Source organism: Humulus lupulus, chromosome 1 (genome assembly GCF_963169125.1).
Source record: "Humulus lupulus chromosome 1, drHumLupu1.1, whole genome shotgun sequence".
NCBI lineage: Eukaryota > Viridiplantae > Streptophyta > Magnoliopsida > Rosales > Cannabaceae > Humulus > Humulus lupulus.
In genome coordinates this window covers 35,300,615-35,326,395 of record NC_084793.1, presented here as the reverse complement: position 1 = coordinate 35,326,395, position 25,781 = coordinate 35,300,615, and the positions used below count along the sequence as shown (strand labels likewise).

The 25,781-nt window shown below is 43.2% G+C and overlaps 1 pseudogene; it reads right to left on the bottom strand.

Moving 5' to 3' along the window:
* Window positions 1-10,342: 10,342 nt before the first annotated feature.
* Window positions 10,343-25,570, bottom strand: LOC133812793 (H/ACA ribonucleoprotein complex subunit 2-like protein; annotated as a pseudogene).
* Window positions 25,571-25,781: the final 211 nt, after the last annotated feature.

The window sequence follows — 25,781 nt, the reverse complement described above, 5'->3', positions numbered from 1 at the left end:
CTTATAAGCCACACTCTGTATAGATGACTAATAAGTCTATCTCTATGTGGATGACCAATGAGTCATACCCTGTATAGGTGACTAATGAGTCACACTCTGTATTGGTGACTAATAAGTCACACTTGGTATAGATGACTAATTAATCAATCTCGGTGTGGATGACTAATGAGTCATACCCTGTATAGGTGACTAATGAGTGACGCTCTGGAGGTCCCATACCCTCCTAGCTATGTGACATGTGGTCACCTTAGCCTTTCTGGCTCTGGCTCTAACTAACTAGCCCTTAGACTAGACAAGCGCTTTTAATTTTCATCGACCTTGAGGTCGGTCTGGTATTAATGCTCATTTGAGTCATTCAATGTAGATATCGATTAGATCTAATCTTTTATCGGCTTGCGTTAAACACGCTAAGGCCGTACTTGACTTATAAGTCAATCCTATGTGACCAGTGCTCAATACAACTGCTGAACCTGACTAATGAGTCACAACTTCACAACTGATATTGACACCATTGCCAATCCCTGACTAATAAGTCAGTGCTTCCTCATTTAGGTAATACAAATAGACATATATCATATGTCGAATATTCAGATATAAGGCATTTGGCATGCTTACTCAGTAATCAAAAGCATAATTATAATCATGCACAATTATAGAGACTCAAGCTCTGATCAATCTCATAATCAATATTCATAGTGTGCCCTAATCACATGTTTCTTGAGCATCATATGCATCACATTTAATCACTTGGCATGCCTCAACAATAACCATGCATGTCACATTTAACCATCCAACATGCATCAAGAATAACCATGCATGTCATATATACACAGGGTGTAGTTTTCTTACCTTTGGTCCAAGCACAGGTTACCAATAAATGAGCCACAAGCACGATCCTGATTCCAAGCCCCTAGTGATAACCTAGTCACAACCATAATATAAAACCTCATCAAAATGAGTAAATAAATACTTCCAAACCCAACCCAAGCCTCCAAGACATCGAATCCCACTCAACTAGGTAGTAGGATCGATCCCAGTCCCTTAGAGTTAAGTTCCCATGCTCAAAACATCAATTTGTCCAAAAATGGAATCAAGCGCCACGACCCTCCCGGCAAGCGCCGCGGCCCTTAGGCTTACCAGTAACCTCCACCTGCTTCAACAAGCCAGGGCCGCGGCGCCCAAGAACAGGGTTGCGGCCCAACCACGAACAAGCCATTTTTCCTCGTTTTCTCCATTTTAAAACCTTCCAACAACCTATCCAAACATCCCCAAATCATAAAATCAAAGTTCCCAAACATCCTAATCATCCAAAACCATTAAAACCCAAGTTTCAAATAACTGAAAAACTCATTAAAACACAAAAATCCAATTCAAGCTTAAAAACTTTAAAAATTTAGAACTTAAAACTTGGATTACCTCTGATTGAATTGTTTTCCAACTAAATCCTCCGTATAATAAGCTTCTAATCTTCCCTAGAATCGCTATACCTCGATCCTCACTTGAATCTAAGTCCTAGAACTCAAGTTTCCTTTGAAAATGCGATCGGAAGACAAAACTGGAACTTTGAGGGAGAGAGAACGTACAAAACATTCTTTTTATTCCTTTAAAGGTTACTTCAAGCTTAAGTAGCCTCAAACAAATCCTAACGCTTGAGGTCCCGAAAACACCCCCGGGGACAAAATAGTCAAAACCTCCAGAATTTCCCCTTGATCTTACTAACTCCCAATTTATCATCAAATTCTTGTTCCCATTACCCAATACCTCGGTAATGCTCTAAATACCCCTTGACTCACTCCGAGTCAAGAATAAATCCCGTTGTGACTTTCCCACTAGCTTACCTCCTAGGATCGTCTTGTGCTAAGTAACCCTGGCATAACCAAATAATAATAAAGCACTACACACATATCACATATATGCCAAATATGCCCGAAAAGGCCAAAATATGAAAATCACCCAATTAATCAGAAATGGGTTCACATGCATATTTAATACTCCTAAACATGCATATAATCATTTAATAACATAATAAATCAATTATGTCCCTCCCGGCCTCCTAATCAAGGTCCTAAACCTTATTAGGAAATTTGGGGCATTACAATAGAGCATCCTGGAACAAAGCAATGTTAGAAGAGTCCTTAATGAGCAAAGAAAAGGAGAAAGAGAAGATGCAAAGCAAATTTACAGCGGTGGCTTGGTGGCGGAGAGCTTGGGAAATGAATATCATGTCCTGGTTGGCAATGGTTGCATATCGCTTCAGTTGAAGATTGGACATGGTATTCCCCACTTGATCCAGCAGATCCACCGCAAATGGGGCCGTGTCCTGCCCCAGCTTGGGGCGGAAACCTATCTCGGCAACCAGCCGATCCACGATTGGCTGAGGGGCACTGAAGGCTGCTGGGCGATCAGTGAATTCAACCTGACGATGAATCATCAGGGCCTTGTAAACCTCCTCCCTCCTTTCCCAGCCACTCTCCCAGGTCCGGGTAATGAGTTTGGATTGTTCGTCTCGCAAGACGGCCTCCCCCTCCTCAGGCAAGGCCGGATGGATGGGAAGAGTCAGTGCTGCCGGAAGGTCTTTAGCGGCGATGTGACTCTCCCCGAATGACTCCCCAGCCCGCCTCGTCCGGGCCCTCTTGTTTCTTGGTTCTGCCTCCTCTGCGCTCAAGTCCACGGCTCTTTTCCCGAAGCTCTGGCTTGCCGCTGGTGCAGGCTCCATGTCAATCACCGGGGGGTGAGCGGGAAGCTCGGGGACAGTGGCCGGGTCAGCGACCGCGATCAGAATCGATGCCAGGGCCACGTTGCTAGGTTGAGGCTCCGGCCCTAGCGTCTCCTTGCTAGGTTGAAGCTCTGGCCCTGGCGCCTTCTTGGACGTTTTCTTGGCAGCCTTCCTGGCCGCGGCCCTCGCCTTGGCAGATCGGATCTCGAGGAGCTGCTTCATCTGGTCCACGGGGTCGGACATATCAGAGTCTTCTGAAATAAACACAAATAAAAGAGTTAGTACAATAAACAAGCAAACAAGGAAGTCAAGACTAAGAGTGACCCGGGACGAACCCTTATTTAGGCCTCGGACCTAACTCAATTCATCTAACATGAAAGAATAGACTCGGTCACCCATGTCATCCGGGTGTAGAAAGTTCCCGTATTTGAGAGACCCAGACAAGTACATGAGGACTTTTGAGCCTACGGGAATGGGAGACGAAGGTCTCATTTCCATGTCAGCCCCAAACACGGGGCCTCGGTGTGCTAGCCTATCCCTAGCTAAGTCTCCAACTTGGGGAGCATAAGTCAAAATCATAGGTGAGTTACCTTGCCCTGATGCGCTAGCCCTGGGGGTCCCCATATTCGGCTGCCCCTCGTCAAAGAGGGCTTCCATCTCCTCGGAGGTGTCCGCCTCCCTCAGCTGAGCTTGGTCCCTCTTTCACTTGGCTGCGTCCGCCAGCGCCGCTTCCTCTACGGCCCTGATGTGTTCCAGGGCCAGCTCCTCCCTCAGCGTGGGGTCTTTCTCGCATTGTATCCCTCGGAGGCTCGGGGCATGGATCGTTTGGTGAACCGCGAGCATTCCGATCACTCGGAGGTTGTCGGTGTTGACATAGCCCCACACGTCCAGGTCTTCTGCGCTTAGCTCAGAGTAAAGCTTCTGCTGATCCAGGATGAATTGGGTGAGAGGAGTCTGGGAAAATGGTCCTGCCACCCAAGATGGTGTGGTGAGAATAAAAGAAAGAGGAAGAAAAGAGGACAAAGACAAGAAAAAGGGACGGGAAACCACTTACCCACTCACTCGAAGTCCAGCATCAGTGTGGGGTTCTTCTTTACGAGGAACCCAGACGTCATGAACCAGTAGTGTCAGACGTCCAGGGGATGCTTCCAGGCGTTGGTAGGAGCGGGGTAGTTGCCCCATGGTTTGAGCCTGTAGAAGCCGTCCAAGGTCTTGTCCTTGACGTTGACCTGCGGCTCCATCTTGTAGAAGTACAAGATCTCTGCGGGGGTCGGCTCTGGGATCTCCATCGTGAAGTAGAAGACGCGCCATCCCGCAAGCAATCGGTATGCTTGGGGCATAAGCTAGAAGGGGGCGATCCCCATGAATGTCAGGAACTGCACGAAGTAATCATGGAGCGGGAGCGTAGCCCCCGCACTGATGTGGCCTACGCTCTAGGTCCTGAACCCATTCACGGAGGTGTGGGTCCTCTCCTCTTTCCTGGCCAGGTGGTTATGGAACAGCCCGGGAGTCAAATCCACGCCCAAGCGCTTCTCCAGGGCGTACAACATCCAATAGTTCCGGAATAAGTTCAGCACCACATCCATCTCCCACCTGTTTCCTTTGGTGGTCTTGGGCTCGAGGAGAGTGACGAGGGCCTTATTAACTTCCTCCTTCGAATGAAGGGTGACGCTCGATGTCATGGTTGGTATTCTGGGGGAAAAATAGAGAAACAAACCAAGCAGTCAGTATCAAAACCCAAGAAGGTTGGTTAAGGTACGGGGGCTCTCCTATGAACTGCTTGGAAGAGTCCCCTCTCGATCAGGTCCGGGATCACCAGGGATCTACAAGAGCCTAATCAGGAATGAACAGTAGGCTACACTCCTAAGCTGGCCCATCGCCGTTTATCTGGGAATCACCCGGACCCGAAAAGGGCCCAGAGCGGCCCGGACCAGGCTGTCTTTCCCTTACACTAATTCTAAACACATGCAAGGTCTAGCAGCCTAAGCAGATAAGCAAAATGACAGGAAATCTACGTTTGCCTACGTATAAAGGTGCAAAGACGAAAGGCAGAGAAACTTACTGTAAGTTGCTGGTCGTGAAAAATGGTGGTTGTCCGGTGGAAAGGATGGCAGAATCTCAGTCTTGAAATGGTGGAGACGATTCAGCAGCTCGTCAAAAGGGCAGGCTGGCGGCGTCTGCTCGGGCAAGGGTGTAGATATCAGAACCGTTGGAAAAAGGCGACAGCGCAGGCAGAGCATATGGTGGAAGATATCGTCGGCAAGCTCGGTCATAAACAAATCCTTTGAGTTCTTTGACTGACTCAAGAGTGTAAAGGTTTCAAATGAAAGCCTGGGGGTATTTATAAGAGCCCAGGCGATGAATTTTGATCTAGTGCTTGGGATCGGTCCCCCCATCGGACATCCCAGGATCATGTAGGGGCATTAATGGATACACTCAAGAGTTGGATCAAGGTACCCCCAAGGCGCGATCCGCGCCACTCCAATCCGACGTCCCAGAGAGAGAGGCTCTTAAAGGTCACCCCATCCTACGGTCTTCCTTGTCGCATAAGTAATAATGGAAAACGCCCATGCAAATGGGACACCTCATGATTCGAGATAACATAGTAGCCCTAGCCTAGTGACCCTTGAGGAGGTTGTTGACCTTTCAGGACCAAGTGTCATCGATGCTACAGTTGCTAGGAGACATGTGTACCCTTCGTCATGAACCGGGGCAGTGGTAAATGAACCCGGACCCTGGTAAATGGTCCGGGATCCACAATCGTCCGACACGTGATGCCCCTTGCCATGGACCAATCGCTCTGAGAAGGAACCAGGAAGAATGCCGAGAGGATCCGGGACAGATACAAGCCTCCACCGCGCAAGCCCGGATGAAGGCTTGGTGGGTAAATGTTATCCCTGTTTCCTGTCAGGCGCTCGGATCTGCGTTTCAGGCCCACGGGCTAGCCAAATGAGTTTGGGCCCAGCCCAAGCCCATTTGGAAAGAAGTATAATCGATATCGACGGCCCGATTCTGGGCAAGGCCCGAAGGGCATCCGGGGAGTATTGTCCGGGACGGTCATCCGGGAAGTGGTATGTTTGGCTTCTGGATAACAGTCGGGATCAACGTGGGTGATCCCGAAGCCTAGTAAACGGTCCGGGCTCCTGGTAAATGGTCCAGGCCCATGGTAAACGGTACAGGACCTCAAAAAATGGAGAGGGACAGGGGTAAACAAACCCGAGTCGGTTCTCCAAGGTTGGCAAGATAAAGCATCCGTGACCCTGACTTCGTCATAGGAAGCGTGGGAGTTGTCCCCTCGTTTCCTCTGCAGAAAAGGACACCTCGGGATTGTACGCCGTTGGTTCGGACCTGCGCAGCCACTGGTCTGACTGATCTTGTCCCCTGAATCTGCCTCGTAACTCGAAATGCCCAGACCAAAGCTCCAATTTTTCGCATGATAGATATGGTTTGGGCTGGCCTAGTGGGTTCAGATTAATATTTTTCTTTTATGTTTTAATCCTTTGTATTGGGCTTCCGATAGAGGAGCCAGCAGTATTTATACCTTTATTGGGCCCAGGTCAGCCCAACCCAAGCCCAGTGCACCTGTGAACCTATAAATATGTGCAACAGAGCACTAGAGAATGGATCCCCGTTTGGCATGTATATAGTTACTCTGCTGAAACTTGTAGAAAACTCCATTGTAAGAAGTTCTCTAAGCTCTAATACAACTGACTCGTGGACTAAGGCTCATTAACGCCCCAACCACGTAAAAATCTGGCTTACAACTTCTAAACCCTTTCTCCCTAATATCTCTTATCTTTTATTATTCTAGTTTCCGAAAAACTCGGTAAACAGAAAAATATATAAAATACAATAATATTTAAAAAAAATTAATAATAGAAATAAAATAAGAATAGAAAAAGTCATAGTGTACGTAGACAGTAATATACATGCATCAACTATTTTTAGTTTCCAATGTATCTCACAATGTCCTTTAGTGAATTTGATGAAGAAAAAAAACTTCAATCACTTGATAAAAAACAAACTATCACACAATTTCATAAAATAAAAAAATGTTGTATGTCTTTATTATTTTTAAGTAAATATGATTTAATTATTTAAATTATCATAAAATATCTTAAAAATATATTTTTTCAATTAATTAATTAATTAATTTTTGATTAAGTTTATATTTGTTCTAGTTTTTGAATTTGGCAGTAACAACAAAAAATTATATATTATATGTTTAATATAATATAATATTAAGTTTAAGTTTAATTAAATTTTATTTAAGTTATAAAATATATGGTTGTGTTATTTTTACATAATTATTATTGTAAAATATCTTAAAAATATACTATTTTAATTTGTTTAATTATTTATTTATTTAATTTTATTTATGTTTAAGTCATGTTTACAATTTACCATTAAATATAAGAATATTTTGTTAAATATAAGAATATTCCATTAAAGTTAACGATAAAAAATAAAAAACAGTTAAAACCAAGAATTTTCGTTATCTATACACTTATTATATAGAAGAGATATAACATAATATTTTTATATTTAACAATAGATTGTAAATATGATTTAAACTTAAATAAACAAATATAATTTTTTAATAATACCAAAATATACAAGTTTTAATTCATATATACGGTAATTACAAAATTAATGCAAAAATAGATAAAGCTAAATTTTCTTTCAAATTATACGGTTTCCTCAACAACAAAAAAGTCATCAGCCTCCATTAATGACTCTAGCCATTTTAGAAAAAAGAATAAGGAAAATTGGCAACGTTGGCTCATGAACTCCTGCAGTAGCCATTGTTAGGGAAAATGTGATATTCAATCTCCAACAAATAATTACTTCAATGATTTCAAAGAAAAAAATAATAGAAATTAGCAACTTTGGCTCATGGAACTCCTATGGCAGCCATTGTTAGGGAAAATATGAGCTTCAATCTCCATAAACGAATGCTCCCATCAAATCCAAAACACCATATCAACCAAGTTTAAAATTAAAAGTAAAAAACCAGGCAATATTGTTAGATGCTATGGTTGAAAGCTCTTTGAATTTTGACTTCAAAATCATACCCAACAATTAAAATCTCTGCAACTTTCAGGTAAGTTTTAATTTTAAAATTCAATTCACTTATAAATATGATTTAATCGACTAAATTAAATGAATTTCATATAATGTATTCCAAAACTGTTGTAAAGTGGAATAGAATTCTGCTACCCTAAGCTGAAATTTTGTTTCTAAAAAAAAAAAAACGAATTTATTGAGTTAACTGAATCTGAATGGGTTGCTTTAAATCCTTAGGTTGCTGCAATAATATTCATAAAACAAGAAATTGGAAGAAAGTGTGAGAACAAACAATTGGCAAGTTATTGGGATTTAAGGGGGAGTTCTTCAAAAGAGTTAAATATAATTTTATACTTTGTTTAGATCAATTGGTAGCTTAATTTTCTCTATTATTACTTTTGTTGCTTTATTTTTGTGTTGGGTGTTTCAAAGGTTGCTCTGAATAGGTTGTTGTATATGTTGCTTATGGGTTGCTTATGTTACTTATAATGATTTGGGTTGCTGAATAGGTTGATTCTTGGGTTTTGTATATTTCATGAAATGATGTAAATCTGAAGTTCTGGGTTGCTGACTAGTTCCTAAAGAGGTAATAAAGGTTGCTGACGAGCCTGGTTAAGAGTTTCTCTATTTTTTGTATATTTTTTTGATTCATTTGGTTGAATCGGAATGGGTTGCTGTAAATGCTTAGGTTGCTACAAATGCTTAGGTTGCTACAAACAAGCAATTGACAGTCTGTTGAATAGCAATGGATTGTCAATTTCTCGAAATGATGTAAATCTGAATTTCTGGGTTGCTAATTAGGTTGCTGACTAGTTCATTAAGAGGTAATAAAGGTTGCTGACGAGCCTGGTTAAGAGTTTCTCTATTTTTTGTATATTTTTTTAATTGATTTGGTTGAATCCGAATGGGTTGCTATAAATGCTTAGGTTGCTGCAAACATATTCATAAAACAAGCAATTAGAAGAAGGTGTAAGAACAAGCAATTGTCAATATCTTGAGATTTAAAGAGGAGTGATTGAAAAAAGGTAAATATGATTTTATACTTTGCTTAGAACAATTGGTAGCTTAATTAGGGGTAGATTGAAAGGAGCATGGTTTGTAGATTGATAATATGTTTCTTCATGTGTTGTTTATGGGCTTTATTTAGTTGCTTAAGAGTACAATAGTTGCTTAAAAATGTTGTTTTATATGTTGTTTTTGGGAATGATAAGTTGCAAGTTGCTGAATAGGTTGCTTAAGAATTGATTAAAGTAGTTGCAATGCTTGTTGTATATGTTTCGTTGTATATGTTTCTTGTAATGACTGGTAGTTGCTAGTTTCGATTGCTTAAAAGTTGCTTAAGTTGGTGGAACAGTTGTTGTATATGTTGCTTATAATGATTGGTACTTGCTAAATAGGTTGCTTAAGTAGATGTAAAGGTTGTTGTATATGTTGCTTATAATGACTGGTAGTTGCTCAGTCAGTTGCTTAAGAATTGCTTAAAAGTTGTAACAGTTGATGTATATGTTGCATATAATGATTGGTAGTTGCTGAACAAATTGCTTGTAACAATTTTGTATATGTTGGTTATAAATATTGGAAGTTTCCAAATAGGTTACGTAAGATTTGATTTATTTGTTGCTTAGGATGCTTGTGAGTTGGTTTAAATTTGGTTATAATAATGATTGTGAGCTACTGAATAAGTTGATTAAGGTTTAACATGATACTTAAATATTGGGGTTTAATATCATTATAGGTTGTTTTACAAGTTGCTTGAATGGTTTGATTTTTTTTATGGTTAAATAATGAAATTACTTTAATTGTTTTTATAAGATTGGATATGTTTCAACAGGTTTCAAATGGATCAACTTCCTTGTGCCCATGGAATTGTTGTTTTAAAGAAATGAATCAAGATCCTTATCAATATTGTTCTCCATATTACACCAAGGAAGCCAAGGTTGCAACTTACAAGAAATTATATACCCACTTGGCAATGAAGACACTTGGAAAATAGATCGGATCCTTATCAGGTGAGTTTCCCACTCCTTTATCAGTCCTGGAGACTTGAACATAAACGCGATTGAGAAGTGTCAAGAAACTCAAGGTCATAAATGGATTTTTGAAGACCATCACATCCTGATCACCTCTTTGATGAGACATAACTCAAGATTAATTAGTCTTGATTTTGATACATACATTACATGCACTAAATGACTCGGCATAACATTTACATGCTTGGAGCCACAAATGGAAACCATATAGACAATTAAGAGAAAAAAAATGTCAAACCCCATATAATGACTAAACATACAATTTTACCATAATGATTTCATTCTTTTGACCAGTAGTATAAATTGATGTCCCTACTAAAATTGGGATATGCAAATTCACTAGTCGCTACCCCTTAAAACAGACATCCAAAGTTTCCAATAAAAAATAAAATAAAGATGACTGGGAAAGAAAACATTATGATACAAAACTGAGTCATAGTGCAATTGAAAGTATTACATCAAGGAAGAAGCATAAAAGAAGCTAAGCTAAATAGCTACGAGTACAAGAAGGGCAACAAAATTACTTCTCTCAGAAAAGTGTGGTTGCAAGTTCAGAAACCTCTTCTTTAACCTGGTCATATTCTGACTTTAGTTTTTCCGTTCCTCTGGGCTCAGTTTTCCCTTGGCAGGCTTGGTCATTACCAAAACACAGCAAGTTGGCCTCTTTGTGGCCCCTGCATTTGCTAGATCCTGAAGAAACACCATTGATCAGAGGCTAAGATACATAATGTGGACTGTGGAAATTAGAAGAACAAAGAGTTTTCACATCCTAGAGGGAGTCTAACAGAGACAACAATCATCTGGGCAAGCTAATGTACTATCTATATATCATAATTAGAACAAAGTAATAACATACTCTAAAAAAGCACTCAAGGAAAGGAAGAAAAAACCCAAAATGTCAAACTCGAATATGAAAAGGAAAAAATAATGTATTATTCATAAACTTACTTCTTTTGAGGGAATGTAAACATAGGGAATTTCAGCTTCTTCGCTCATAATTGGAACATGAGTGATGACATCAATAGGAGAAATGTTCCCAGCTATAACACATACTCTACATCAATAAGGGAATAAAAAAAGAGAAGAAGAAAATCATCAAAAACTTCCATAAATGCTATAACATTGTATTAAGCAACCTTCTGAACAAAGGCAATCACAACAGTATTGATTACACATTAGTTAATCATATAAATAAATATGCCTATATAACTACAAGATGGATAGCTTTGCAAGAAGTTGTTCCCCTGTACACTAGTCTGACAAACAAATCAACCATTATTTTTCATTAGACAAATCAACCAGGCTCTTAACCAGCTAAAGTAGTACCAAGAACGAAGCGGAGGACGTCGACGTTGCGGAGCTGAGCGGTGGTGGCTAGGGCACGGAGGACGTTGATGTTGCAGAGCTGAGCGGCGGTGGCTAGGGCACAAAGGACGTCGACGTTGCAGAGCTGAGCGGCGCTCATCCAAACGGGTGTTAAGTAGGGGTGGCAATTTGGGTCACGACACGACACGATTAAGGTAAACATGAACACGACACGTTTAATAATTGTGTCGTGTTCGTGTTTGAGTTTTTGACACATTTAATAATCGTGTCGTGTTCGTGTTTACCTTAATCGTGTCGTGTCATAATCGTGTTGACCCGTTTAATAATCGTGTCGTGTCATAATCGTGTCAGACACGATAACACGAATAATTTGTATAGGTTTTATGATTTTTTTCATATAGTTATGATTAATCGTGTTATCGTGTTCGTGTTTACCTTAATCGTGTCATGTCATAATCATGTCGACACGAATCTGACACGTTTACACGAATTGCCAGCCCTAGTGTTAAGGGTTAGGGAAGGGTATTTTCATTCCTTTAATGTGATTTGCACAACATTTTTTTTTTATTAAAAATTAGTATATGATTAAAGTGGAAGCCGTACTATTGCATAAAATTTTTTATAAAAATGAAAGGAATTAAAAAATAACGTAAAAATGGAAAATAAATGGTAAAAACCAGTATGTTGGGTAATTTCTCTTAAATAAATTAAAATATGATATTTTTTTGATGTTTTCTGATGATAATTATTTAAAAATAATAAAATTATATGTTATACAACTTAAATAAAATTTAATTAAACTTAAATTTTACGTATTATAATAATATTATATTAAACATATAACATAATATAATTTACTATCAACTAAAAATAAACTTCTTTTAAAAAAACAAGCAACAAACTTAAATTTAAAATCTATGTATAATATTAATATTATATTAAACATATAATATATAATCTCTTGTTCTCATTGTCAAATTCAAAAACTAGAACAAAAATTAATTAATTAATTAAAATAAGATATTTTATGATAATTTAAATAATTAAATTATATTATTTAAAAATAATAAAGCCATAGATATCATTTTTTTATCTTATAAATTTGTGAGATACTTTATTTTTTATCAACGATTGAAGCTCTTTTTCTTCATCAAATTCACCAAAGGACATTGCGAGATACATTAGAAACTAAAAATAATTGATGCATGTATACAACTCTACACTATGACTTTTTATATTCTTATTTTATTTTATTCTATTATTAATTTATTTTTAAATATTATTGTAATTTATATATGTTATCCTTAAAAAATACGAGGATGATGTGGCGAACGAGAATGCGACAGGTGACATCACAAATCAGGAAAAAAAATGACAAAGTATTGAGAAAAGACCGACGAGCAAAAAAGATAGGTCCAGGACCTATGGGGAAGTCGACCAAGCCTAAACCCCCTAGGGGTGGTCGGCCTAAGCAGGCCCAAGAGCCCTAGGGGATGGTCGGCCTGACCTCTACCTCAGGAGTGGTTGGCCCTAGTGTGTCCAAGAGAGTGATCGGCCTGACCCCTACCCCAGGGGTGGTCGGCCCTAGTATGCCCAAGGATCCCTATGGGTGGTCGGCCTGACCCCAACCGCTAGGGTGGTCGGCCCACCCTATTCTTCATAGGGTGGTCGACTCAAACCCCCAAGTACACTTCACTGAGAAATACTCACTCTCGTTCAAACAGAAGGTCACAGGCCTAGCACCCAGAGGATTAACAGGTCCAGCACCCAGAAGGTCACAGGCCTAGCACCCAAGCTCGGGTCGTCGAGCCTAGCACCTAAGTCTCACATACCAACAGAGACTTAACATCTTCCCAAAGGTTTCTATCGTGCATTATCCACCACGATCTAGAGAAACAACTAGAAGACCCACGATCTCATAATCATGGGGAGGTGGACATGTTTCTCCACTATCTGATAATCGTGTACCAAACCACGATCCCAGTACTATTGGTCATGTAACAACCCCTGGGTACTATAAATAAAGGACCCAGGGCTTCATTTCAAAGGATCTCTTTTTCTGGAATTTTGGGAAAAAAATATTTCTGAGGAGTGAACTCATAAGTTCGTACTTGTAATGGTCGAGTAATTCAATACTAAAGACTAAGTGGATTAGGTTATTACTGTTCATCAGAACAAGGCTGAACCATTATAAAATTCTTATGTGTTTATTAAAGATAATCGTACTCTGACATTTATTCTATTTATTTCGTTCAAAAGTTGTCGTATACTGTACATATGACCGTTGGCCAATTTCATAGGTCAACATTTTGGTGCTTTCATTGAGAATGCGAAATCAAGAAACACACTTTCATCAGTTTACGATGCCTCCAAAACCCAGTCAGACAAAGAAGACTGCTCCCAGGGATTTCACCACCCAGGATCTCATAGATCCCATTAACGAACCTCAGGTGGAGGTTGAAGATCAACCTGATGTGGAGGATCCACAGGACGCTCACTAGGAGAAGATGGCGCAATTTATGGCGAGGCAGGAGGCCTTTGCTGCAGAAATTGCCCTTAAAAGGGTGACTATGGAACGACAACGACGGGAGATAGATTAGTAGGTCCAGAGAATGATCCAGAGGGAGCAGGAAGCTGACCAAAGACACCAAGAGGCTGCTGTGGTTTTGGAGGCGGCTACTCAGTTAGCCCGAGCTAACGCTGAAGCTGCTGCTCAGGCGGTGAGGGAGGCTCAGGCCAAAGCAGCAGGAATGCGAAACAACAGTAACAAATAGTCCCAGGGGAGGAGTAGTACCCTAAGGACACTCTCAGAACCACTTTCCCAGAGACAGGATGAAGAGGAACAGTCCAAGACTGCCTCCTCCATGACTAAGAAGAATAACACTTCATCTCGGAGTAGGAGTATTACCAACCTGGGGGATCGACGAAACAACGCAGGAGATGAGGGTCAAACATCTTAGAGGCGTGACAGGAATGGAAATAGTCGCTCAAAGTCTCAAATTCATGTAGGAGTAGAGGCTCAGGGACAGGGTCACACCGACAGGGGCAAGGCAGACCTACCACCCCTACACCCTCTGTCTCGCAAGGGAAAGGAACCGATGAATAACACTAGTACTGTGCTCGATAGGCTGGGGAAAGATGTATAACCTCAGGATTTTAGGGAGGTCATCAACACGAGGACTAGCACTTAGAAGGGAGTACCAAGGACATCTACCCCACCTGGAACAGCGATCCCACCAGTAGTGCAGGCTCAAATAGATGCATTTGTTATGGTTGTTCAGGGTCTAACAAAGAAACCTTCAAACATCGAGCTGGCTCATAGAAGTGGGAGTCCTTTCAATGCTAAGATCCAAGCTGCCCAACCACCATCGAAAATATAAGACCCCAAAACTTCCTACATACACTGGGAAGGAGGACCCAATACGACACATTGGGAAGTTCGAGGATCAGATGGAGTTACTCGATGTGGAGCATGATTATAGGTGCAGAGTATTCCCTACCACTCTCTCTGACTCAGCTCAGGAATGGTATTGGAAATTCAAACCTGGATCCATCACTTCCTGGAAGCAGTTCAGGAAGGAATTCTGCAAGGTCTTTAGTGTTGGGCGGATTCAACCAGTTTATGCCAATCAGTTAGTTGACCTCAAGCAAGGGAAAGATGAATCCCTAAAAGACTACATTCAAAGATTCATGATAGAGGCAAACTGAGCGTCCACGGTAGGAGATGAAGGGAAGTTCGTTGCCATCTCGGCAGGAATAATTTATCGTAGTCCCTTGTGGGATATTATACACAGAAACCCTATCAACACCTTGCAAGAGTTCTTGGACCGAGACGACAAATACATGAAGCTAGATGATGCTATCATGAAAGAAGAAAAAGGCATAAACCATCAGACCACTATCAAGGTGGATAAAAACGGCGCAAACCCTCAGGGCGGCAGTAAGGGTAACGGTAAGAAGAGGAATACCTCAGGGGCTGAGCAAGGTGGAGAAAAGAAAGCTAAGTCAGCACCCGTAAACAAGCTAAGCATCAACCCTACCAGCCCAGGTTCACCAATTATACCATCCTGAACACATCAAGGGTTGAGATTTACTTGGCAACATACCAGGAGGAACCATACCGAAAACCACCACCCTTGCGTCCAGAAGGAAAGAAGGACAAGAATAAGTTTTGTCGTTTCCATAATGATTATGGGCATGACACAAACAAGTGCAAACAATTGAAGGATGAGATAGAGTTTCTTCTCCGATTAGGAAAACTCTCGAGGTACCGAGGCAAGACCGAGACCCCAAGCAGGAATCTAGAATTCTGAAGGCACAAAAGTCCACCACTGGAGTCGACGGTTGTAGACTTCACACTGGATACCATATGTGGAGGGCCCCACATAACAGGCAATAGTAAAAATGCCCATGAGTGATATGCAAGGACCCTCAGACATGAGGTAGGGGAGTCTTCCCATTGTATGGCAGTCGAGGAGCGGTCTCCAAAAAATCCAAAGTATGAAAGTGAAACTCTCACTTTTATAGAGGATGACGCCAGGCACGTGAGGTACCCCCACAATGACCATTTGGTCCTTACCATTCAAATCGCCGATGCCCGGGTGAAGAGATGCTTGGTGGATAAGGGAAGCTCAGCAGATATCATCTACAAATCATCCCTCGAGAAGATGAAGCTCCGATCAAGGACCTGACATCGTGTTCCCAAGTGATATATGGGTTCACGGGAGAATGCCAAGCACCAGGAAGAACTATCAGATAACCGGTCATGGTGAGGGATGCCTCCAGGCACGAGACTGCAAGAACTTATAATGTAGTGCTTGGGAGACCCCTCCTGATGGTATTACACGCAGCAATATCTGTTTACCCAAAAAACGGCTGCTGATGACGTGGCAAGAATTTCTCACACGTGGTTGACACGTGGCTGAGTCGAAATGAAGAGGTGCTATTCGCTTATCGACCAACTCCCTGTTGCTTCATCAAACCTCATGATTAGATGCGACCAGACTGGTCGTATGCTTCAGTTTATTTCCTTAATAGATTGTAATTTTATAATAACTACGTTGATTATTTCCTCTTTATTGGCTTGATACGCGGATATTAAGGATAATCAAGGGCTATTGGCCCATGTAACCCCCCTTGAGCCTATAAATATGCATGAGAGAGCTCAAGGAAGGGACTTTTGACTTTTGAACCTTTTTTGGGAATACTGAGAGAAAGAGCGTATATTGTAATTATCCTCCAAACAGTTGTAATTCTCCTAAGGCTTGTGAAACTTAAGAACCCTAGTTCTTTGATCATGGCATTGGGGTTCAATATCAATAGTAGCACTAAGTGGACGTAGGTCATTACCATTCATTGGGGCCAAACCACTATAAATCATCTGTGTCATTTCTTTACCATTGGATTCCATTATTGATTATCATCTCATTTCTTGTCGTATTTCTGACTCCGTGTCGTTGGCCAAATCGAGGGTCAACATTCTGGTGCTCTCGTTGAGAGGTTGATCAAGAAGCTGTAAGAAAATCTAATGGCAAAGACATCTAAGAAAGCTGGACCAGCTGCTGGCGCTGCATCATCTCAACCTCCTCCTCCAAATGTGGTGGAGAATGAACCACATTTAGAGTTTGAAGTGGAGGAGTTGGATACGGAAACACTGAGGGCAACACTGGGGGTGTTGTAAGATGAGTTGGCCAATCTGAGGGCCAATTAGGAGAACACAGCGGAGACAATGGCACTGCAGCAGAGAGAAATTGAACGTCAGCGCCAGGAACTGAGTGAGCGGCAGGCGGACATGGACTGTCAGCAGAGGGATGCCATGGCCGCTCTCGAAGCAGCCATTCAATTGGCTTGAGGACAGGCTATGCCGGCCTCTCAACCAGATCAGCCACCGAGCGCGCCACCACAATGGGCTCCCAATTCAAGTCCTCCACTCCAGCCAGCAAGCCCCCAAAGGCCGGAGTAGCCACCTGTGGCTCAGGATGATGTCCCAATTCGGGATCATGAGCAGCAGCCTCCATCTGAAGCTGGTCGAGGCAATCCCTAACGCCAGAGGCAGAATAGGATCGGGCAGCCGCCCTGTAACCCTAGATGCCCAAAGGACATGGAGCCGAATCCATAGAGTAGGGGGCAGCGTCCGTCTGCTTATAGAAGGAACAACGAGTCAAGTTCTGCGGTCAAAACCCCCCCACGGCATAATAATGCACGGGGACCCAACGACCAGCGCAGGCCTCCTCCTGACGCTCAGGAAATACTAGCCCGAGGAGGAAATAGCATGAACAGCCGGTCACACCATAGTCGGCCATAGTTTAGAGATGGCCATGACTATAATGAAGTCGATTCTGGCAGAGGAAATGCTGGTCCGAGGAATGAGGAAAGAGGTGGAGACAGAAGCCCCCCACCTAGAGAAAATAGGCCAGCAAGCCATAGCGTTGGGGGGCAACCCAAGCAGCATAACGTCTTTGATCAGCTAAGAGTTAGCGAGCAGAGGCGCAAGGATGATGATTTGAGGGACGTACTCAACGACTGTCATGAGAGGCACGATGAGTATGCTCCTCCGGCATCGGTCGCCCCAGCGATCCTAGAAGCGGTTCAGGCACAGATCGATGCCCTGAACCAAGCAGTGCAACATCTAGTTGGGAGTCGAACATCCCACATAGAGTACGATCGGAGGAGGGGCACTCCGTTTGTGCAAAGGATTGTTGTGGCAAAAACCCCCAGCAAATTCAAAATGCCAGTACTGCCAAACTTTGATGGGTACGGAGACCCAATATCTCATGTAAACAAATTTGACATACAAATGGATATACAGAAAGTGTCAGAAGATGCCCGCTACAAGATCTTCCCCGCAACACTATCTTACACCACTCAGGAGTGGTTCTTTAAGTTCCCTCCTGCTAGTATAGTATCTTGGGAGATGTTCGTGAAGGAATTCTATGGACAATTCTATGTGGGTCACGTACACCCCACAGAGGCCAACCAGCTGGTCGAGATACACCAGAAGGAGGGAGAGCCCTTGAAGGAGTATGTCCAGCGCTTTATGCAAGCAGCGGCTGAAGCCAAGACAGTGGGCGATGAAGGCAAGATGATGGCCCTAACTGCTGGGGTTAGACGTCATTCTCCCCTCTAGAGTAGCCTAAGAAAGAATGGGGTAAAAAGTACCCAGGAGTTTTTGGATCGAGCTGATCGATATATCAAGCTCGAGGACGCGATTTCCAATGAGGGGAAATCTCCCACGAAGGATAAGGGGCCAAAGGAAGAACCCGCCAAGGCCACCAACGGGTCGGAGAAACCCAATGGCAATAGCAAGGGCAACGGGAACGGAAATGGCAGAAATGGTGGAAAACGGGCGAGCAATGAGCCGTCAACATCTGAGAATAAACACCCCAAAGGCAATAGATACGAGCCTAGATTCACCAACCACACGACCCTTGTCAAAAGTCGAGCAGAGGTCTACGAGGCGACCAGCTCTAGTGTACCCTATAAACGACCCGCACCTATAAGGAAGGATATCTCCAAAAGAGATACAACGAAATTCTGTTGTTTTCACAACAACTACGGACATGACACCAATGAATGCAACCAATTGAAGGACGAAATTGAGTTCCTGATCAGATAGGGACATTTAAGGAGATATGTGCGAGCCGCAGGAGGGTCTCAACGAGAGGCTCAAGGTGGCAACGAGCACGCACCTGCACGCCAACGCTCATGTGGCAGGCACGTTACTCACCATCTGTGGTGGCCCACACCTTACAGAGGACAGTGGGAAGGCAAGGGAACGATACGCTCGAACCCTATGCCACAACCAGGACATCGAGATGATGAGTGTGGAGGATCGAGCACCAAAGAAGGCTCGAATAGAGGAGGAATTGATAACCTTCTCTGAAGAACAATGCCCAGCACGTACAATTCCCACATTCCGATCTGCTGGTCATTGACGTACAAATTGCCAACATGATGGTTAAGAGGGTTTTGGTTGACACAGGAAGCTCAGTCAACATCCTTTACAAGTCTTCACTGGAAAGAATGAAACTGTCCGTCAAGGATTTGGAGCCATGCAACCAAACCATTTATGGTTTCTCTGGCGAAGGGCTCGCCCCAACTAGGTCGATTAGTCTTCTAGTTACAGTAAGTACTGCACCTGCTAACAAGACATTACTCACTACTTTCATAGTTGTTGATTGTCCTTCGACATATAATGCTGTAATTGGGAGGCCAATTTTGGTCGACCTACAAGCCGCCACCTCGATATGGCACCTGGCCATGAAATTCCCAACCGACGCAGGGATAGGATGCATGTTGGGAAATCAGCGGGAAACAAGGGAGTGCTACAATGCCTCGATAACTAAGGCAAAGAAAAGTATATCGAGGGAAGTTGCCGGAAAAGAGTTGCAAATGGCGGCTGATGTACAAGCCCAATCAGGTGATAATATCACCAAATAGGGCGTTGCCCAAAGTGAGGACAGAGATTTAGATCCTCGCTTTGGGGATTTTGATGAAGAGATAGGACCCATCAAGGACCTTGAAGAGGTTCAACTCGATGAAGAAAATCCGACCAGGGTTGTGAAAGTCGGTAAAAACTTAGAGACAACAACAAAACAAGCACTGGTAGAATTTTTGAAGGAAAACCAGGAAGTCTTTTCCTGGTCGCACAAAGACATGGTCGGAATAGGCCCTACAGTCATTAGCCATGTCCTGAACATAGACAAAAAATTTCCACCACTACAACAGAAAATGAGGCAGCTCGACAAAGATAGATAAAAGGCCCTAAAAGAAGAAGTCGAGAAGCTGAAGGATAATGGATTCATCAGGGTAGCGTTTTATCCATTATGGGTCTCTAATCCCGTACTAGTTCCCAAGCTGAATGGCAAATAGCGAACATACGTGGATTTCACAGACCTTAATAAAGCCTGCCCTAAAGATTGTTTCCCACTCCCTAGAATCGACAAACTGGTCGATGCCACTGCATGGCATGAGATTCTCTCATTCATGGATGCATACTCCAGGTATAATCAAATTAGTATGCAACCTCCTGATGAGGATCACACTAGTTTTCGGACTGACACAAGGCTTTACTGTTACAAAGTAATGCCCTTCGGTTTGAAAAATGCCGGTGCGACTTACCAGCGACTGGTCAACCACATTTTTAAGGAGCTGATCAGCATAAACATGGAGGTATATGTCGACGACATGCTGGTTAAGTTGAAGAAGGTAGAAGGGCATATAAGGGACTTGCAAGAATGCTTCAACGTCTTGAACAAGTATCAAATGAAGCTGAACCCCCTCAAGTGCTCCTTCAGTGTAGGATCAGGGAAGTTCTTGGGATTCATAGTAAACTCGAAAGGAATTGAGGCCAATCCCGAGAAGATCAAAGCCCTGGTCGATATGAAATCTCCAGCAAAGATCATGTTCAAAGCTTGACCGGAAGAATTGCTGCTCTCAGTAGATTTATTTCCAAATCGATGGACAAATGCGTCCCATTTTTAATCTACTCAGAGGCAACAAGAAATTCGAATGGACAGAGGAGTGTGTTGACGGTGAGAACTCGTCAACCAAGTTAAATTAGCAAAATAGAAATGTAGAGATTATCAAAAGGAAAGCTTTAGAAATCTAAGTAGAAACTCCAAGAATAATTGCAGAAGAAAAATGGTGAACTCAATTTGTATTGATTATGGTACAATGCTACAGTGATTTTTCCAACCCCCTCCAATGTTGGAGAAGGGTTCCCTTTATAGTGGGCTCTAATGACCCTTGATACAGTGTGGTCCAGGGGACCAGATGGTACACAAGTACATTCTCAAGAGAGTGGTATCAGGTGTAGTGATGTTGGGAGAGTGGTGGTCGGCTCTAGTGCATGTTAGAGACGTGGAGGTGGTGTTGCCATTACTCGTACTATCCCTAACCGCCACTACTTGTCGAGTACAGGTGTCAGGTCCGTCCCTTGATCCTTGCAGGCATGTACGTACCCCTTTAGAGGTACCCTGTTCGTATTTTTTGTCTCTTGTGGGCCACCTTGAATGACATATCTGGTTGACCTTCTTGTAAATGGTTCCAATTGGCTAATTGAAGAGAGAGCACTTCGTTGGTGGCCCCAACCTCACCAAGTGACATAGGGCCTTTTCTACGAGGTGGGTATAGCATGATATTAGGCTAGTGAGGTTTCACGAGGATGTGGGAAGGTCCTGGCACCGTGTGCACCCGCGAGGCGTAAGGTGTCATCTACACCTTCAAAGCAACATGACCGCGAGGTGCGAGGCTGTGGGAGCACCTATGCGCGTTGGCCCCTGGGCGAGGCCTTTATGCATGTGAGGCCCTTGGGCGAGACCCATTGGGGCGAGGTCACTATGCACGCGAGGCCCTTGGGCGAGATCCTTTGGGGCGAGGCCACCATGCACGCGAGGCCCTTGGGCAAGGCCCTTTGGGGTGAGGCCTTTATGCGTGCAAGGCCCTTGGGCGAGACCCATTGGGGCGAGGCCACCATGCACGCGAGGCCCTTGGGCGAGATCCTTTGGGGCGAGGCCACCATGCACGCGAGGCCCTTGGGCAAGGCCCTTTGGGGAGAGGCCTTTATGCGTGCGAGGCCCTTGGGGGCGAGGCCACCATGCATGCGGATCTCAGGTGGCGACGTGAGGCCACGCGCGCGCAGATCCGGTGGCGTCACGAGGCTAGCGTGCGCATAACCATGCGGCATCATGAGGCCAGCGCGCGCAGCCCCCTGGTGACACGCAAGGGGCTCTTTGTGAGGCTAGGTCTCGCTGGGTGCATGGGGGCTCAACACGCTGAGAATTTCCGTCAAGGTGCACTGGTGTTAAGCATGCCGGGAATAGCCTCATGTGCCTCCTTTGCGAGAAGAATATCCCCCATGGGGTTCGTGGCAGAAGTAGGTGTCTAGGCGTTTGGGGGACCTTGGCACGTTCTTTGGATCTTTCACAAGCATGGAGTTTTGAGCATCCACAGAGTGCGAGCAGGCTTTTCAAGTATTGAAGACTCACATGTCACAACCACCGATCCTATCAAAGCCGGTTGATAAAGAAACTTTTTTCATCTACTTAGCGATCACAGAATGTAGTAAGAGAAGAAGAAGGCGTACAGAAGTCTGTTTATTATGTAAGCAAGAGGCTAATTGGAGCGGAGCTACGGTATCCACCTATTGAAAAGTTAGCATGTTGCTTAATCTTAGCATCCAGAAAGTTGCGGCCCTATTTTCAAGCTCACCCAATCATGATTTTGACCGACCAGCCTCTATGGTAAGTTCTGCAGAAGCCAGAAGCCGCAAGCAGATTATTGAAATGGGTGGTCGAACTTGGGCAATTCGATATCTCTTACTTGCCGCAAGTAGCGATAAAAGGGCAAGCCCTGGCAGATTTTGTTGCAAAACTCACTGGGCTCCCAGACAGCGAGCAGCATGAAGGGTCTGAAGAGCCCGAGTCTCAAAACCAAACTCCCTCGTGGAGGTTGTACACGAATGGATCTTCTAATGAACATCACGCAGGAGCAGGAGTGATTTTGATAACGCCTGAAGGGCATTGATTTCATTGCGCAATCAGGTTTGACTTCACTGCTTCTAACAACGAGGCTGAGTATGAAGCACTACTCGCTGGGTTACGATTGGCCAGGGACATGAACATAAAGGCACTTGACATCGACAGTGACTCTCAGCTGGTAGTAAATCAGATCATGGGAGAATACCAGGCTCGAGGTTTAAAAATGGTTGCTTTCTTAAACAAAACGAAGGATCTATTAGCCCAGTTTGACAAGTACACCCTTCAGCAAGTTCCTCGCGACCAGAATTCTAACGCTGATGCTTTGGCCAAATTAGCAAGTGCGAAGGTTTCTGATACTCTGAACATAGTGCCAGTTGAGCGACTTTCCATGCCAAGTATCCAAGAAAAGGAGACCTCTTTGGTGATCCAAGAGGCCAATACATGGATGGCACCATACATAGAGTACCTTACGCAGGACGTCTTACCGACGGACAGAAACAAATCTAGAACCCTTCAGCGGCAGGCTGCTAGGTATATCCTGGTCGATGGAATTTTGTACCGAAGGGGATACTCAATGCCACCCCTCAGATGTATTTCGAAAGAGAAGGCCAAGGAATTGATGAAAGAGGTACATGAAGGCTTTTGTGGAGACCATGCTGGGGGGCAAAGCTTATCAAAAAAGATCCTAATGCAAGGATACTTCTGGCCAACAATGAATGAAGACTCGATGGAATTTTTGCGGAGATGCGACAAGTGCCAAAGGTTCTCTAAAATTCCACGAGCAGCCCCTAATGAGCTAAAACAGATGCAAAGTCCATGGTTGTTCGCAGTCTGGGGTATAGATTTAATTGGATCTCTACCCACTGGCAAGGGCGGCGTCAAGTACGTTGTGGTTGTTGTTGATTACTTCGCTAAATGGGCCGAAGCTGAGCCACTCACAACCATAACGACCAAGAAAGTGCTGGATTTTGTGGTAAAAAACATCGTATGTCGCTATGGATTGCCAAGGAAGATTGTCTCAAACAACGACACCCATTTTGATAGTGATCTGGTCACAGATTTTTGCGAACGACATGGAATTATGAAGAGATTTTCTTCAGTCGCTCATCCTCAAGCAACTGGACAAGTTGAAGCAGTCAATAAAACGCTAAAGGATACTCTGAAGAAAAGACTGGAGGAAGCAAAGGGAGCATGGCCAGAACTATTGCCTGAAGTCCTTTGGTCATACAAAATTTCTCATCAAACAACGACATGTCATGCTCCATTTTCCTTAGCTTATGGATATGAGGCTATGTTTCTTGTTGAGTTAGATCCACCATTGCATCGTAGAATAACGTACGATCAGGGCTCTAATATCTAGATATTGATGGAATCTCTTGATTTGGTCGATGAAAGGCGAGAGCAAGCTCAACTCCGAGTAGCTGCTTACCAGTAAAAAGTCGCCCGGTATTTTAATTCTAAAGTACGCGAAAGGAAATTCAATGTCGGAGATCTAGTACTTCGAAGGGTTTTCCTGAACACCCGCGACCAGGCTGCTAGAGTACTCGGACCTAATTAGGAAGGACCATACCAGATTGAAGAAGTCCTCCATCCAGGCACCTATAAACTTGCTCACTTAAATGGAGATCTCATCCCTCGCTATTGGAATGGAGAACACCTGCGCAAGTACTATCAATAAACAATTCTTCTTAAAGAATTAGCTTGTATTAATTTTACTTTTTACAAGTTATGAAAAAGGGTTGGTCATTTTATGTGACTAATCGCTTATAAGTGTAAGATCTTGTTAATCACTCGTACAGACATGTTTTGTCCATTTATTATGAGAAATATAAGGGATTGTGCGCAGCCAGTCATTCTTGCCAATTATTGTATTTATTACAAATATTTGCTCATTACGTGTGTTGTTTTGTTGTATTATCGTTTTAAATTCTTTGCTTCGAGCAGTAATGTTCGAACATGTTTTGGTCAAGGCAAGTGACCAAGGACCTAAAGCTCCTCAATCACTTGGGGGGCATATAAGGCATCTAGTAAGCAAAGCATATCGAAACGTATGTAAACACATGAGCAAAATAAGTGAAAGCATGCTAGGGTACTTAGAGTATTTTTCAAAATTTTGTATTTTTTAAATCAATCCAAAGTACTATGCTAAGTTCGGTCATGCGAACAGATGTTATAATAACATAAAAAAATTATAATATCAAAAGAAATTCCTTTACACTGCGAGCAGTAACTGCTCAGATGTAATTGTTCGTTAAAAGTAAAAGCTACCCATGCAACAATAAAAATTTAAAATTAAAAAAGTAATTGTTTTTACATCACGACCCATTGGTCGTGTGTTCAAAAGATAATAAGAAAAATAAAAAAGACTACGAGGCTGGAGGATCTTGAGGAGCATTCTGGTCGACAATAGCGCCATCTTCACTGTCCGCGCCGTCAATCCCTGTTGCCAGGGAAATCTCTGGGGAAGCAGGAATTTTAGCTCTTTCTTCTTCCTCCAGGTGAATGGTGCATTGGGACATTAGAGTTTGTCTCAAGTGCTCAGACAGATAGTTGAAGTCGGCCTTTTGATTGTGCTTCCATAACTCGTAGAAGCAAAGGTGGGTGGCTTCCCTGTACTTCTCCAAGTTTTTGGCACCAGTCTCTTCGAGCTCCTTAATGCGCCTTTCCAGCTCCTCCGTCTCCTTCCTGCTCGCAATCAGATTGAGTTCAAGCTGTTTGGATTCTTTGTAGTTGAGTTTGGAACTCTCCCTGAATTTTTCTTTATCTTCATTGGATTTGTTCAGGGCGACCCGACTTTCCAACAGCTCCTCGGTCAGCGTGGCTTTCTGCTCAAGTAGTTCATCGTTCTGCTTTGTTAGCTCTGCATTTTTCTCGAGCAGTTCACTGTTCTGCTTGACCAGTTCAGTATTTTTCTCAACCATGTCAGCATTCTTTCCCTCGAGCGCCTTCATTGCCTCGGCCAGCCTGGTGTCAAAGTTTTTGGTCTAGGAAACCATGGCACCCGCACGGTGCCAGCCAGCAGTCATGGTCAGCAATCCCTGCGACCAGATGAAAGTAATAAGGAGATGGTGGAAAATTAAGAGTAAATTACTCAGCAACAAAAAGAAACTTACACTAACTATCTCATTCAGCCGTCGATTTATTATTTGGTCGGTTTCCATA